Source organism: Canis lupus, chromosome 19, assembly GCF_011100685.1.
Source record: "Canis lupus familiaris isolate Mischka breed German Shepherd chromosome 19, alternate assembly UU_Cfam_GSD_1.0, whole genome shotgun sequence".
Taxonomy (NCBI): Eukaryota; Metazoa; Chordata; class Mammalia; order Carnivora; family Canidae; genus Canis; species Canis lupus.
Window position 1 is genome coordinate 28858335 of NC_049240.1, and position 17878 is coordinate 28876212.

Genomic DNA, 17878 nt, shown 5'->3' on the forward strand with positions numbered 1-17878 from the left:
AAAAGAACAATTCCCTAAGATCTTAAGATCATCAAAACAAAGAGAAGTATTGAGACGTATTGGAGGAAAACCTCTATGAACTGCCATACCTATCATGCCTACATTTGGTGAAAATATTCTCTATGCTGTATATACACAGATACACAAAGACTAATGATATTTGAATATACATTTATAAAAATAAAATTGTATAACCTAAATTCCCAAGACATTTTAGCATGTAGTAATTAATTTCTTTAAGAACTATTAATTTAAAATACTGCAAACTTTGGTAAATACATTTTCTTTTACTCTTTTATAGGGAAAAAACATATCATCTTTGTCTTTACAAATAATCTAAACGGGCTGAAAGGGGTTGTTCAGACATAATTAAATTTTCTCTGTTCAGCATATTATTTAACTTTCCTTTCAGAGTATCAATATATATATAGGTAAAATACAGAGCCCTTCTACAAACTTTAGAGATCTCTGGCTTTGGATGGCATCCTAGGTTTGAATTCTGGTTCCAGTCTTTAGTACCGGTGTGGCCATGGATAAATTATCTAAATCAATTCCATTTCCACATGTGTAACATGTAGATGACAACACTGTAAAAGGCTGTAGTGTGGATTATAGTGAGATCATGTCTGTTAAACACTGTAAAGTAGACTTAGTAAAAATCAATGCCTCTCCTCTGCCTTTCCCCTGAAAACGTTATTATTCCATCATCCCTTCAGTTCAAGTTCTGATATCTAAGCTCCTTCTCAGTTCTCAGGTGTACTGCTTCTGGCTTCTACTTTTTGCTAGTTAAATGACCCATACATTTGTATTTCAGGAGGACTTGTGTCTTGCAATTGGTTTCTGCTACTAAGAAGTATCCCCCTCTTTCTTTGCTTCTTGCTATTCTTTGTACCCTCTGCAAATAATTTCTCTGAAATAAGAATAACCATACTGTTTTCATTATGGAGCACAATGCTGAAGTGATTTCTACATTCTGGCTTCTATCAGGGGCATTTACTTTACCAGAATCATATTTCCAAGTTGTGAAAGAGTATGTTCCATGTTCCTTTTAAATCAAACTTCTGCACTCTCTACAATTTATGACAAATATAAAGTTTCATGCAAAAAGAAATCTATATATTCTTCTCAACTATGACTAATTATTGAGTTTCTTTTCTCACTACTCAGATTCAGTTGATCTTAGTATTCAGTGATACTCCCCTCAATATGATACACACATACACACATTTTGAGAGAGAGACAGAGAAAGAAGGGAGGTTTATTTAATGTAGCAAATTCTTAATATTTTTTAAAATAATCACAACCTCTGTCAAATAACCTCTCTAAACTGGTCTGGAAATACTGAATGTGTTGATACATATTTTTATATTTCTTAATCCTTCTTCCTGATTGGCACAAATAGGATAGATGCTGAGTGTTTTGCCTTCCAGCCGGTGGCTTGGGAATCTCTGCATTGGAATTTCAACCAGAAACCCAGGGTTACATTGGCTGCTGCTCAAGGAGAGAAGCCAACAAAACAGTTTGCTTCCATCTGGATAAGTAGAACTTTAGCCTATCATTTCTGAAAGCAGAAACATATTAATTACAAAAAAAAAAAAAGAGATTTCAGCAAACTTCTAGAGGGAAATAGTGAGGAAAATTCTAAAGCAAAGTGGTGGTAGTCTGTGAAACTTTTCAGCCTCCCTTAAGGCCAAGATGATGTTGTATCATGCCAAACCTCTTGCCTACTCATTCAGCACTCAGAGCTCTCTTTTCAGAAACTCATCAAAACTGGAAGTAGTGGTGAAAAAAAAAGATATTTCCTTTCTGTTATTTAAAATAGGTTGCAACATTTTGTTTTCATACTGAGAGAGCTGAGATTCACAAGGTATATGAATTTAAATCAAGCAGTTTTATTCAGTTTGATCCTGAATGTAAATAATGTTGGTTTCCTAAGGAAGGGATGAAGCAATGACTCCATTACCTCACAACCATGTTCCCATTTTACAAAACTTGTTATCAAAGCTAAATGCAATGGGCTGAAAGTTTATGTCTTTTTAAGGTTCAGATGTTGAAATCCTAAGCCCCAGTGTGATGATGTCAAGGGGTGGAATCTTTGGTTAAGTGCTCTTGTAAAAGACTCCCAAGATCAGCTTTGTTCTGTTTCCACCAAGTGAATATATAAGAAGAGGACAGGTGGTAACCCAAAACAGAGCTCTCATCAGAACCCAACCATGCTGGCACCCTGATCATAGACTTTTAGCTTACAGAACCATGAGAAAAAAACTTTTATTATTTATAATGCTCCTAGTCTATGGTATTTCATTACAACCACCCAAACTAAGAGGCTAAGAATCTATTTCAAATAAAATAAGATTTTTTTACTTAAATGGATGCATTTGGATGTTACATGTCCTACCTTTCAGCCTGGGATTCAGGTAGAGTAAATAATCTTGCTGGTTGACACAGATTAAGTCTGATATCCATGTATATGCTTTACTTCCCCCATCTTGACTTGACCAATTGTACTTTTTGCCTAAGATACACCTTAGCTATATCACATTGTCCCTGTATTATGTTTGTCCCATTCATCAAATCACAGACTCCTTGAACATTAGGACCAAAGGGCTAGATTTGAATCCCAAAACCTTCAGGAAATATGATAATAATACAAGATAATTGATCATTAAAATCTTGTTGGAGATCATTTTAAAAATTGAGCAATGTAACAACGCCTTACATCCTCTGGTTTCCTCATCCTATTTGATGTTTCTGTAAGACTGTACCAATCTGACAAGATTCAATCTTTTAATAGGTTCAGTCTCATCTTCATTCAATAATTCAGTCATGTTTTTATTTAATATTTAAAAGTCTTTTCTGTGTCTGTGCCAGGCACTGAGGCTACAGTAGTAAAAAAGACAGTTATGATCTTAAATCCTTGCATTATTCACAGTTTCTATTGTACCTTGTTCTCTTCACTATATATCTTGCCTGTTCCAGATTTTTCTGTTAGGACCTCTTGTGTTATTCACTGCAGTTGCCCTTAGACCTGCATCTTTGGTCTCATGTCACTCTTCAAGGACTGACTTGGTTTCCACCTTGGATAGTATCTGTACAGACTGCATTCTGACACAGATGGCCTCTACTCAACTCCTATCTCCTTCCTTGAGGCCTCAGCAGTAGCAAATGCCCAGGCCTCATACTTGAATCAAAGGACTTGAGCTCTTGTTCATGGAAGTGCTCAGGTCTGGGATCTACCAGCAGGCTATTTTTGCTCCTGCTGTAAGATTTAGTCCCTGGAATCTCCATGAAGCAGAATCCCAATAGCGCCTGCATATGACTGCCTGATTTGTTTTCAGGCCTCTGTGAAAATTGAGCACAGGATATAGTGCCTCTGTGTGGGATCTCAAGGATGATGATTATCTTCTTTCCTTTTCTTCTGGTTTATAGTTTCAGTTAGTTTGCAACTAGTACTCAGTTCTAAATACTTTACTTGGTAAGACTCACTGTGGATGTTTTAAAAATTGGAGAGGGTAGCAAGAACAAGTCATGCAAATGTTGGCCTCTTTATTCAATAAGAAGTCATTCTCTCCAAGACATAGGCTAGTACCTTAATGCTGAAGATTTCTAGAAGTAGTGCTAAAGTGGACCTTCTATCATTATCACTACCACTTCCACTAGACATACACACACACACACCCCCAACCTCAATTCAGTAAATTATTAAAAATAACATCTAATGCATATAACATTATAATTTGTATTATAATAAAGGCTATGACAGATCCCAAAGGCCAACCCAGCAGTAGTGATGACTAGCTCCATGACAGTAAAATAAATGTCATGACAGAATAGAAAGACATTGAAGGGATATAACAAATGTATGGGATGTAGCAAAAGCAATTCTAAGAGGGATATTCCTAGCGATAAATGCCTACCTCAAGAAACAAGAAAAGTCACCAAAACAAACAAACAAACAAAAAAAAACCCACAAAAAACCGCACTCAACTTTACACCTCAAGGAACTAGAAAAAGAACAAACAAATCCAAAATTAGTAGAAGGAAGGAAGTAAATTAGAGCAGAAATAAATGAAATATAGACTAAAATGACAAAAGAAAAGATGTATGAAACAAAATTGACAAATCCTTAGCCAGATTCACCAAGAAAGAATGAGAGAAGATTCAAATAAATAAAATCAGAAATGAAAGAAGAGATGTTACAACTAACACCACAGAAATACAAATGGCCATGAGAGACTACTATGAACAATTTTCTGCACAGAACAAAACAAAAGAACAAACAAACAAAACAAGATAGTAAACCTACAAATGAGAGAAAGTAATGGCAAATCATATCATATAATTGATGAAAGGCTAATATTCAAAATATATTAAAAAAATCAAGCAATTCAATAGTAGAGAACAAAACAATCAGTTTAAAAATGGACAGAAGATCTGCATAAACCTTTTTTACAAAGATGTACAAATGTTAACAGATACATGAAAAAATGTTCTATATCACTAATCATCAGGGAAATACAAACCAAAAACACTGAGATATCATCTTATGCCTATTAAAATAGCTATTATCAAAAAAAAAAAGACAAGAAATAACAAGTGTCGATAAAGATGCAGAGGAAAGGAAACCCTTATGCACTGTTCATGGGAATGTAAATCGGTGAAGCCACTGTGAAAATTAGTATGGAAGTTCCCCCAAAAATTAAACATAGAACTACAATATGATTCAGGAATTTCACTTCTGGGTATTTATTTGAAGAAAATGAAAACACTAAATTAAAAGATATATGCACACCCATGTTCACGGCAGTGTTATTAGCCAAGATACGGAAACAACTTAAATGTCCATATGGATGAATGGATAAAGACATTTGGTCTAAAATATACACTGTGGGTGCCTGTGTGGCTTGGTTGTTTAAGTGTCTGCCTTTGGTTCAGGTCATGATCTCGGGGTGCTGGGATGGAGTTCCATGTCTGGCTCCTTGCTCAGCAAAGAGTCTATTTCTCCCTCTGCCTCTGCCCCTCTTTCCTCCAATGCTCACTTGAGCACTCTCTCTCTCACTTTCTCAACAGAAATTATTGAGAAATTCTTATTCAGCCACTGAAAAGAGTAAACTCTTGCCATTTGTGACAAAACAGGTGGACTTTGAGGGCATTATGTGATGTGAAAAAAGTCAGACAGGAAAAAACAAATACCATACGATCTCTCTTGTATGTGCAACCTAGCAAACAAATCAGTAAATAAATCTAATTAACAAACAAATAAATAAGATACAGAATATATTGATGGTTGCCAGAGGCAGGAGGTGGGAAGCGGGAGGAATGGATGAGTTGTTTTTTATTTTGTTTTGTTTTGTTTTGTTTAAATAAGTGAATTTATGTTTTGAAAATATGTTTGAGATGACACCCATCTTCCAGAAAGTTACCAAGGTGGAATGGGAAGAGTATGAGATTTGTAATACAAAAATGTATGTAGAAGCAAATGGCAAAGATGATGAACTGAAAGGCTTTGAGAATAAATAACAAGATAAAAAAGGGAAGATGATAGATTTTAAGAGGCTTTGATGACATATCAACCAAATGCAACTTGTCACCTTCATTTGGGTTCTGATTTGTATGAGTCAAATTAATAATAGTGTGATGGGGTTAAAAACTCTCAGATATTGGCAATTTGATTTGGTTCATTTTAATATTTATTTAACAAAAGATGTCCTGTAAATTGTTTTTCATTAAGTACTTGCCAAGTCTTCACTTCTATGAGTTTCAATTTTATTATCTTTAAGGGAAAACAACTTATTTTTTTTTCAGTGAGTTTTACACTTCACTGGATTAGGCAAAACTGAGGAAAACAAATTTTAATGCAATATCCATATGGTGGCATATGAAATAAGTTTTATAGGAGTTTAAATAAAGCATAAATCCTCTGGGCTTGGGTGGATGGTTTCATAGTAGGAAAGGACTCGGAAAAAAATCTGATTAGGTGAAGAGGAGCACAAGGAGGAGTATCGCATGTGCTTACCCATTCTCAGTATCATCTGAAGTAGTAAATATTATTGGCATTTATCACTAATCATCTATTTCTCCAAGAGGAATTCCTATATCATGTGTGTATGAGAAGATTTTAAATATGAGAAGTAAAACAACTTCTTTGGGCATTTCAGACAGAATATTAATTGCAGGGTTTTCTTTTTAAAGAATTTAAAAATATTTGTTATTTCATATGTTTGAAGACTGAGATTTTTGAAACCAAATTTATATTTGGGACAGAGATTTTTTAAGCCAAGTTTATATTTGGGTTCTTAAAAATTTAGGTCCAGACCTTATCCAATTCACTTTATTGCAATAGCTCCTCCTTTCTTTCCAAGAGTGATAAAGTTGGAACTGTGAACTCCAAAGTCCGTATCAAACTCCCAGATAATCTGACTCACCTCAGTTTCTAGAATAGGTTCCCATAGATCTCCCTGCATTTGTTCAGGTCTACATTTATTCTTTTCAGAGTAGTCAGAATCATGCCTTTAAAATATAAATCAGATCATATCACACTACAACTTAGAATTCTCAAAAAAAAAGTTTTTTAGCCCTCTTTATAATAAACTTAAATCCTCAGTAACCAGAATAAAGGGCCACAAGATTTGGCCTTCACCACCTCTCTGGTGGCTTTCATTAAAGACCAATTAGAGAAAAACATACAAATCTAGATTTTTAATTGTTGGATTTTTTTCATCATGATAAGGTATGCATGAAACATGACATCTTAAAGTGTGTTTTCTCGGGCAACTACATGACTCAGTGGTTGATTATCTGCCTTTGGCTCGGTCCTCATCCCAGAGTGCTGGGATCGAGTCCCACACAGGTTCCCTGCAGGGAGCCTGCTTCTCCCTCTGCCTATGTCTCTACCTCTCTCTGTGTGTCTCTCATGAATAAATAAAAATAAAATCTTAAAAAAAAAAGTGTATTTTCTCAGGGTAATTTCGAACTTGAACCAAGGTCAAAATCTTGTTATAAAATTATAATACCATTATAGGAAGTTAGGTCATCTGAAAATAAGATAGGAAGAGATTTGTAAATTTTCATATCACCCTGATGGTATAAGTAACTACAGCCCACATTTTTTTATGCTTAAGTTCATCTTGATAGCTCCTTGCACCCAAATTTGCTTTGTCCGAAATCCTTTGGGATCAGAAGGAATGAAGGTCTACTTTTAAGATCCTTGCAGATATTAGGAAATATGTCCTTACGTAAAGTGGTCTTCTCAATAAAACTCTGGTCTTCTTGCTAAGGCATGGGTACCATGTCTATGTATAGGACATATTCAAGTCCTGGCAGAAGGTCCAAATATAAGAAGATGCTGGGTGCTACAGATGAAGGGAAGGGAAAAGTTTGATAAACTCAAAGTCTTCAAGAATAAATTAAAAGATAAAGAAGGGGAAATGATAGATTGCAAGAAACTTTGACATCAACTTATAACAATTTCATTTAGGTACTAAATTATACTTGTCAAACCAGAAAAAAATGTGCCTTAAAATATGGGGGAGATAGGCAAGAGCAAGAAAGAGAACTGTGGACATTTGAACACTTACTTGATGTCTGATTCAATTAGCTATTTGAGTTGTTTTTTTGTTTCTGTTTTTGTTTTTGTTTTTTTTTTTGCACATGGTATGATAATGGTTTTGCAGGTATAATTTTTAAAGGAAAAGTCTCTTACTTTTTATAAATATGAGCTATTTACAGATAAAATTATATGTTGTCTGGAATTAGGATCAAACAGTCCAGTGGATGGGAATATAAACAAAATAGATATGGCTATATATTAACAATTTTTGAATACATGAAATTTCATTTTACCTTTTATTATACTTGTATTTATGTTGAAAATTTTATACTTTGAAGATCAAAGATTATTCAGAGGGTTATTCAGGCAAAGAAACATGCAGTGTAGTAGTGGACAACTAAATTGTATATATACCAGAGTCCAAATAACTCAAATTGAAATCTGCTTCAAACATTATATGGCTGAAAAATAAGTGATGATGGGTTAGATCATGCCAAAGCTCATCTGTTTTTGATCTTTGGAAAATAGAAAAAATTTCAAGCCTCACTAGAAACAAAGATATTATTCTGAGAGTTGTTCAAAAGTAGTTTGAGCAAAAGATGGATAATCAAGATGGGAGATTTAGACAAGGTGGGGTTGTATATGGAGGGCTGAGGAAGGACATATATGCAGCCATGTCACCAACAAGAGGATAAAGGAAATGAGGAACAAGATAGATAGGAAAAATAGGAGATGAGGTAGTATCATCTAGGTAATTAATTCCAAAAACTGTGGGCATTCCTGGAGGCTAGAACTTCCTATGTTGGCTGGGTCAATCCTTAGCCACCATGCAGTTTAGACAGATGGCGCTAATTAGACTGCTTCAATAAGATGACTTCTTCCCTTGGGGATGAATGATTGATTTTATATCCCAACCTTTGCATCTGTGAAACTAAGTGCCATTCTGGAAATGTTGATTATCTGCATTGCTAATCAGATGTAGTACTTGTAGATAAAGCCTAGGAGTTCATTGGCAGATGGACAACTTCAATACACAGTTCCTTTGAGAGAGATGGAGAAAATAAAATTTGATGAGGAGCTGTCTTGGGATCCAATTTTTGATGGTTTATTGATCTTATTTGTGGTTCATTAAAAGTCACTTTTCTTTTAGTCCATTAAATGATGTAATTAAAGGCAGGATTTTAGAGGTCACAAGCACTATCTTGACATAGTTTTGGGCAGCAGAAACAAAGTGTTCTACTAATATAAGGTATGAAATATAGAATCTGAAACTCATGAAAAGAGATAAAAAGAATCTAATAGATATTGAGTTAGGTTTGAACAATCTAGGATCATTTAATTTTAGAAAGAGTTTTGGGGAGACTAGAAATTTCACTCGGTGCACTTTCCTGAGTATACCAGTCTAAAATAAATTTGAATATTAAAATTAACATTTTATTTTTGCCTATGGAAAAGAAACCACCAACTTTATTTCACATATATGTTCCCCAAGCAGATAAGTATATATAAAAATAGTGCTGAGATTGAGGTATTAAAATGAGATTTTTCTTGAGAAATGAAAATATGATCAGAAAAGACATTTTTCTCCAGAGAGAATCTCCAGGATGAGAGATACAGAATAAAGATGGAAAAGTTTCAGAATGAAAATGTACAAAGAAGAATGCACCCAAAGATAGCAGACCTATATCTATCAATAGAAAACATCTGGTTTAATCTTCTTTTCTTAGAAAGTATCCTGTTACATTTGTGGATATAAATGTTGGTCAAACATGAAAAACTGATTTAGGTCACACACTAAACTTGGGTGAAAGAATTTGTTTTCCCTTTTGTATTGATTGCAGCTTGTGGAACTGAGGCTATATTAAGTTTTGGGGGTGGTGAGTGGGGGAAGCTGGAGTTAGAAATGTTGACAACAGGATTGAGGTATCTGTAGTATTTGCTGAGAAGGGATTCAGTGCCTGAGGGAGAAGTCACCTGGAGAGAAGGATGAGCTCTACCTGCTGTTATTGACAGAACCTAAACCCCCAAGCACACCAACTAAACCATAATCAGCACAAGCACCAAAGCAAAGGCAGGCTAGGTCAGGCCCCTCTTCCATCCTTGCACTCATATATGCTAAATTTTAGTAGGCTGATCATTCTTGTTGCGCTGTCCCTAACATTCCTATTTTATACTTGTCATTATGGCATAATTTTTAAAGTGCTGTGTTCCTCAATCTCAAAGTATCCACTTGGTAAAAAAAACAATTGTACTGTTGTTCTAATTTTCTGGAGCCTTCTTTTCTCCTTTATGAGTATGTGTGATATTCATTAGAAATTAAAAAAAAAATCACAGATGGAGTGGCATTCAAGAAGTTAACAGTGAGATTTTTTTGCAAGGACAATCTTTGTAGATAAATAGGTCTTGCTAACATCACTCACAAAATTGCATATGACTGAATATAAAACATTTGATTAAATGTATGTGTGTGACATGTATATACCTAAATATGTATATAAAGTGTATATACCTAAATATGATGTCTATATGTTATACATATTATTTATATTACATATTATATAACACATAATGCAATATTGTTACATATATTTTGTATTTTATATCTCTATATAAATATGTTTATACACATATGCACACACTCATACAAACACATATATCTAAAAAAAAAAACCACATATATCCTAAAATGATAACTGGTTTATTTTAACAAAACTGCTATACATATAATTATTCATTTAAAAAAGTAAGAGTTAAAAAAAAAGGAGTAAGTGTAGGCTTTTGAATGATAGGGGATATATTTCAGATAATAGGCTATAAAAGGCCTCTTTTCTTCAGATAAACACAGAAAACCTTTTCTATAAACACAGTTATAATTATAAAACAAGTACAGTATCAGTCTTAGTTCTGCCCAGTTGAAGAAAAAAATAAGAGAAGAGATGCCTAATGCAATAGTAAAAGTGTTAATAAAATTCTGGGTAAAGATTAAATTGGAGGACTCGCAAAAAATTTAGAATATGCTATATTTAATATTTCAATCATATTTTGAAGACATTAGCAGCTCAATGTGAATTGTGGGTGATATGAAACAACAAAATCCATGTGTAATGCAGACCTAGGTTCTGATCAATAGATTCCTGATCAAATAATCTGGTTTCTAGTTGGAGAAAACCATGGAGTGCTAGCTGTACTGTCAATAAAACATGTGAATACATGTGCACACACATCTACATATGAATATAATTCATACACACACAAATACTGTATATGAGGCAATTTGTGTGTGTAAATACAGATGGCAATTTAACTGCACTGCCACTCAATGCACAAAATGCATTTTGCCTAAAACTGATGTAGTGTTTCTTCATGATCTGATTGACATAAGCATTTACTTAGTCTGATCTGATTTATATTCCCTGTAGAAAATGTCTTTCTGTACATACTTGCTCAGCCTCATGGATCCTGTCACTTCTCTCCTATTTACAATCATTGTGGCATCAGACTGTTTGAAGGAAGGAGGGCTTCTGTGGTATCTGTATCTGTTGAGGTATCTGTAAACAGTAAACAGAGACTTCGAATTCTTTCTGTATTTCAGGGTCCTTACTAGTCCTGGGCTCATCTGACCTCCTTTCCCCTCCCTGCCAGTTTTATTGAGAAAACTATGGATATACATCACTGTATAAGCTTAAGGAATACAGCATGACAATTTGGTTTACATATACTATGAAATGATTACAAATTCATCCGACTAACATCCATCATATCATACAGATACGCTAAAAAGAAAAGAAAAAGGAAAAAAAAATCTTGTAATAGAAACTCTAGGATTGGGCCAGATTGCTTCCCAGGGGAGTTCTATCAAATGTTTAAAGAAGAAACCATACCTATTCTACTAAAGCTGTTTGGAAAGATAGAAAGAGATGGAGTACTTCCAAATTCGTTCTATGAGGCCAGCATCACCTTAATTCCAAAACCAGACAAAGACCCCACCAAAAAGGAGAATTACAGACCAATATCCCTGATGAACATGGATGCAAAAATTCTCAACAAGATACTAGCCAATAGGATCCAACAATACATTAAGAAAATTATTCACCATGACCAAGTAGGATTTATCCCCGAGACACAAGGCTGGTTCAACACTCGTAAAACAATCAATGTGATTCATCATATCAACAAGAGAAAAACCAAGAACCATATGATCCTCTCATTAGATGCAGAGAAAGCATTTGACAAAATACAGCATCCATTCCTGATCAAAACTCTTCAGAGTGTAGGGATAGAGGGAACATTCCTCGACATCTTAAAAGTCATCTACGAAAAGCCCACAGCAAATATCATTCTCAATGGGGAAGCACTGGGAGCCTTTCCCCTAAGATCAGGAACAAGACACTCTCACCACTGCTGTTCAACATAGTACTGGAAGTCCTAGCCTCAGCAATCAGACAACAAAAAGACATTAAAGGCATTCAAATTGGCAAAGAAGAAGCCAAACTCTCCCTCTTCACCGATGACATGATACTCTACATAGAAAACCCAAAAGTCTCCACCCCAAGATTGCTAGAACTCATACAACAATTCGGTAGCGTGGCAGGATACAAAATCAATGCCCAGAAACCAGTGGCATTTCTATACACTAACAATGAGACTGAAGAAAGAGAAATTAAGGAGTCAATCCCATTTATAATTGCACCCAAAAGCATAAGAGACCTAGGAATAAGCCTAACCAAAGAGCTAAAGGATCTATACCCTAAAAACTATAGAACACTTCTGAAAGAAATTGAGGAAGACACAAAGAGATGGAAAAATATTCCATGCTCATGGATTGGCAGAATTAATATTGTGAAAATGTCAATGTTACCCAGGGCAATGTACACGTTTAATGCAATCCCTATCAAAATACCATGGACTATCTTCAGAGAGTTAGAACAAATTATTTTAAGATTTGTGTGGAATCAGAAAAGACCCCGAATAGCCAGGGGAATTTTAAAAAAGAAAACCATATCTGGGGGCATCACAATGCCAGATTTCAGGTTGTACTACAAAGCTGTGGTCATCAAGACAGTGTGGAACTGGCAGAAAAACAGACACATAGATCAATGGAACAGAATAGAGAACCCAGAAGTGGACCCTCAACTTTATGGTCAACTAATATTCGATAAAGGAGGAAAGACTCTCCACTGGAAGAAAGACAGTCTCTTCAATCAATGGTGCTGGGAAAATTGGACATCCACATGCAGAAGAATGAAACTAGACCACTCTCTTTCACCATACACAAAGATAAATTTAAAATGGATGAAAGATCTAAATATGAGACAAGAGTCCATCAAAATGCTAGAGGAGAACACAGGCAACACCCTTTTTGAACTCAGCCACAGTAACTTCTTGCAAGATGCATCCACGAAGGCAAAAGAAACAAAAGCAAAAATGAACTATTGGGACTTCATCAAGATAAGAAGCTTTTGCACAGCAAAGGATACAGTCAACAAAACTCAAAGACAACCTACAGAATGGGAGAAGATATGTGCAAGATATGTGTATCAGATAAAGGGCTAGTTTCCAAGATCTATAAAGAACTTATTAAACTCAACACAAACAATCCAATCATGAAATGGGCAAAAGACATGAAGAGAAACCTCACAGAGGAAGACGTAGACATGGCCAACATGCACATAAGGAAATGCTCGGCATCACTTGCCATCAGGGAAATACAAATCAAAACCACAATGAGATACCACCTCACACTAGTGAGAATGGGGAAAATTAACAAGGCAGGAAACCACAAATGTTGGAGAGGATGTAGAGAAAGGGGAACCCTCTTACACTGTTGGTGGGAATGTGAACCGGTGCAGCCACTCTGGAAAACTGTGTGGAGGTTCCTCAAAGAGTTAAAACTAGACCTGCCCTACGACCCAGCAATTGCACTGCTGGGGATTTACCCCAAAGATTCAGATGCAATGAAACATCGGGACACCTGCACCCCGATGTTTATAGCAGCAATGTCCACAATAGCCAAACTATGGAAGGAGCCTCGGTGTCCATCGAAAGATGAATGGATAAAGAAGATGTGGTTTATGTATACAATGGAATATTACTCAGCCATTAGAAACGACAAATACCCACCATTTGCTTCAACGTGGATGGAACTGGAGGGTATTATGCTGAGTGAAGTAAGTCAATCGGAGAAGTACAAACATTATATGTTCTCATTCATTTGAAGAATATAAATAATAGTGAAAGGGAATATAGGGGAAGGGAGAAGAGGTGTGTGGGAAATATCAGAAAGGGAGACAGAACATAAAGACTCCTAACTCTGGGAAACGAACTAGGCGTGGTGGAAGAGGAGGAGGGCGGGGGGTGGGGGTGAATGGGTGACACTTGCCGGGATGAGCACTGGGTGTTATTCTGTATGTTGGCAAATTGAACACCAATAAAAAATAAATTTATTATAAAAAAAAAGAAACTGTAAGGATTTACTCTGGGAACAACTTCCCTATATACCATACAGCTGTGATACATCATGTTGTACATTACATCTTCTAGTACTCATTTATCTTATAGGTGGAAATTTGTACCTTTGACCACCTTCCCCCAATGTCCCCTCCTTCCACCTTCTGCCTCTTTTAAGAGGCAATCTGATTTATTTTTCCATGGGCTTTTTTGTTCATTTGAATTCCTCATATAAGTGAGATCCTACAATATTTGTCTTTCTCTATCTTACTTTTTTCACTTATCATGTTGACTTCAAGTTTCATCCACGTTGTGCCAAACAGTAGGATTCCCTACTTTACAACTTCTTTATCCATTTGTCCACTGATAGACACAGATTGTTTCCATGTCTTGCCTATTGTAAATAATGCTATTATGAAAACATGGAGATGCAGACATACATTTGGATATATTCCCAGAAGTAAATTGCTGGAGCATATGGTAATTCTATTTTTAACTCCTTGAGGATCCTCTCTACCATTCTTCACAGTGGCTGTACCAATTTACAATCCCACAATGGGGCACAGGGTTCCTTTTTCTCCACATCCTCACCAGCATTTGTTATCTGTCTTTCTGATGATGGCCATTCTAACAGGCGAGATGACATCTCTTTGTAGTTTTAATTTGCATTTTCTTAATGACTAGTGATAATGAGATCTTTTCACGAATCTACTGGCCTTGCATGTATCTTTTTTGTAGAAATATCTATTCAGGTCTTTGACCCATTTTAAACTTTTTTTTTTTTTTTTTTGGTGTTTTGCTATTGAGATTACAACTACTTTATCATTTTAGATATTAATCAGATAAATGGTTTGAAACTATCTTTTTCTCATTCCATAGGTTATATTTTCAATTTGTTGATCATTTCTATTGTCATATGAAGCTTTTTAATTGTCTGTTGCTAGTGCTTTTTTTTTGTCATAGCCAAAAAATCATTATCAAGACCCAAATCAAGGAGGTTTATTCCAGTTTTCTTCAAGGAGCTTCATGATTTCAAGTCTTACATTTAAGTCTTTAATATATTTTGAGTTCATTTTTGTAAGTGGTATAAGATATGGGTCCATTTTAATTTCTTTGCACTTGAATATCCAATTATCCCAGCCCCATTTATTGAAGAGACTGCCTTTTCTCCATTCAGATTTTCTTGACTTCCTTGTCAAATATTAGTTAATCATATATGCTTGTGTTTATTTCCGGGCCCTTGATTCTGTTCTGTTGTTTCATCTGTTTTTATGCCATTACCACTCTGTTTCGATGATTATGTCTTTATATGCAGCTTGAAATCAGGAACTGTGATACTTCCTGCTTCATTCTTTCTTGGGATTTCTTTGGTTATTTGAGGTCTTCTGTAATTCCATATAAACTTTTTTTGTAATAACACTGAATAAATTCCAAAGTAATAACTGATAGATACACAATAGTTCATTTACATGACTTCCAACAGCAGAACTCAATTCTAATTATATAGAGCATAATGGGCAGCTCTGGAGCCCCTGTCAATTTATCTAGTTCAGTAAAACAAAAATTCTTCTTCCTGAAAATGCAGTCAATAGGTGCTCCTGAGTTGCTCACTGAAGACCTACAAGCTACTTAGTGTAGTTTGGTCTGGAGGATTTATGGCTTGATAAAAAGATAGCTCTAAGGCAAAAGTTGCTAAGCCGTATGTTAGTGTTTGAATCACAGTTGAATAAACCATAATTTCTGCTACGTGAACAAATCCAATATTAATTTTGTTTTCCTGATGAGTCTGGACTTCCTGAATGGTCTCTCTTCTCGAGCCAGATCTTCCAGGACAGGACTGAGGTAATCTATAGATCTCTAGTCATTGTGACCTTGATCTGAGGGGTGGAAGAGGAGGGGGGATGGGTGGTGGTGTCTAAAACTGGCTTATCAGCTTTCTTTAGAGCCTTTTGTATGCATCTTGAAACACAGACAGAAATCATAGTTGTGGAGGTACCAGGATGGATTATTAGGGACTGCAAAGTAATTGCCACAGCTTGAATTGACGATCCAAGCAATGGTCCTTGGAGGCACAGACTGTGAATTCAATTTTCAGTGACCTCTTCAGAGGGTTTCAGAAGGTCTTTGCTAACACTTCTAGCATACTCAATAACTGGCATAACAGAGGATGTTTCCATTAGTTTTACTTTCAGTTCTATAACCACGAAATGATGATTGTCTCCTAAAGTTCTATATAAGGTATCTGTGGCATGAACTGCATTTAAGATGGTCTCTTGTTATGCTACTTGTAGAGGCCCTAGATATGTTTCCACTCCATATTCCCTCCTCATTTGGTCACGAATAATCTCAATATGTAATTTCCCCATACCACATACCACAGTCTGCCCAGAGTCAGATCTAGCTTCACTTTCAAACTAGGATCTTCATGCTGAAAGCATTTCAACACATAATCCAAATCTGGCTGCTTAGCCATTGATGGAGGTTCTGTCGTTTTAGGCCTGATAAAGCCTCAGTTGGCCATCTATAGTATTACTGGAAACTGCACAGACAGAATAAGTCATCTTTTGCCATTCACTGGCCAATATATAGAAATCCCTTCACTGACTACTAGTAACATTATGTTGACTGTTGGCCTTAAACACACTGCCACTGGAGACACCATTGCCTCATCCAAGTCCAGTGCATTAGCTGTAGCTCATGAAGCCAAAAGGGAAGGAGATAAGAAGCACAGACAAAACAATGAAGAGAGACTTTTATTGGCTGCAGTGGAGATTCTAGAACCTGTTTTCTTCTGTACCCTAGAACCCCATGCAGTGGCTCAGGATTGTGATTCCATGTATAAACTTGAGGGGTGTTTTTTGAACTTCTGTAAAAAAAAAAATGCTACTGAAACCTTGATAAGGATTACATTGATTCTCTAGATGGCTGATGGTAGTATTGACAGTTTAGCAATACTAATTCTTCCAATCCATGAACATAGGATATCTTTCCATCTACTTATGACCTTTTTTATTTCTTTCATTAATGTCTTTTAATTTTCAGCATAGAGATTTTTCACTTCCTTAGATAAATTTATTCCTAGGTATTTTATGGTTTTTGATATTATAAATGGAATTTCTTTCTTTCTTTCTTTCTTTCTTTCTTTCTTTCTTTCTTTCTTTCTTTCTTTCTTTCGAAATGTTGTTAGTGTACAGAAATGCTACCAATTTTTGCATGTTAATTTTGTATCTGGGAACTTTATGGAACCCATTAATTAGATCTAAAAGTTTTTTGGTTGAAACGTTAGAATATTCAATATATGTCTTGTCATAATAAAATAGAAATATTTTGTCAAAAATAAAAGCAATTATACTACTTTCTTTCCAATGTTGTTTTTGTTTGTTTGTTTATTTGTTTTTGTCTTGCCTGATTGCTCTATGAAAAATTTCTACTATATGATACATAGGGGTGGCGAAAGTGGGCACTCTTGTCTTGTTCCTGAGCTTAGAGGAAAATTTAATTTCATCCTTTCATAATTAAGTATGATACTAACTGTGGGCTTGTCATATATGCCCCTTATTATGTTGAGATATGTTCCTTCTATACCTAATTTGTTAAGAGTTTTATTGGTTTTAATGATGAATGGGTGTTGAATTTTTTTCAAAGTTTTTCTGCATTCATTGACATGATCATACAATTCTTTCATTAATGTGATGCATCACATCAGTAGATATGGATATGTTGAACCATCCTTGCATTCTAGTGATAAATCCCAGTTGATATGGTATATGATCCTTTTAAAGTGCTACTGAATTTGGTTTGCTAGTATCTTATTGAAAATGTTTACACCTATATCAACCAGTGATAATGACCTGTAGTTTTCATTTCTAGTAATTTCCCTTT

General features: G+C 35.3%; 1 long non-coding RNA gene across 1 annotated transcript; it reads right to left on the reverse strand.

Annotated features, from left to right (window-relative positions):
* Positions 1–10231: 10231 nt before the first annotated feature.
* Positions 10232–14501, reverse strand: LOC111091056. The gene is made up of 2 exons (XR_005373782.1): positions 14122–14501; positions 10232–11097 (listed from the first exon to the last, which is right to left on the reverse strand). It is a non-coding gene; the product is annotated as an uncharacterized LOC111091056 (long non-coding RNA).
* Between the last annotated feature and the right edge of the window lie 3377 nt (positions 14502–17878).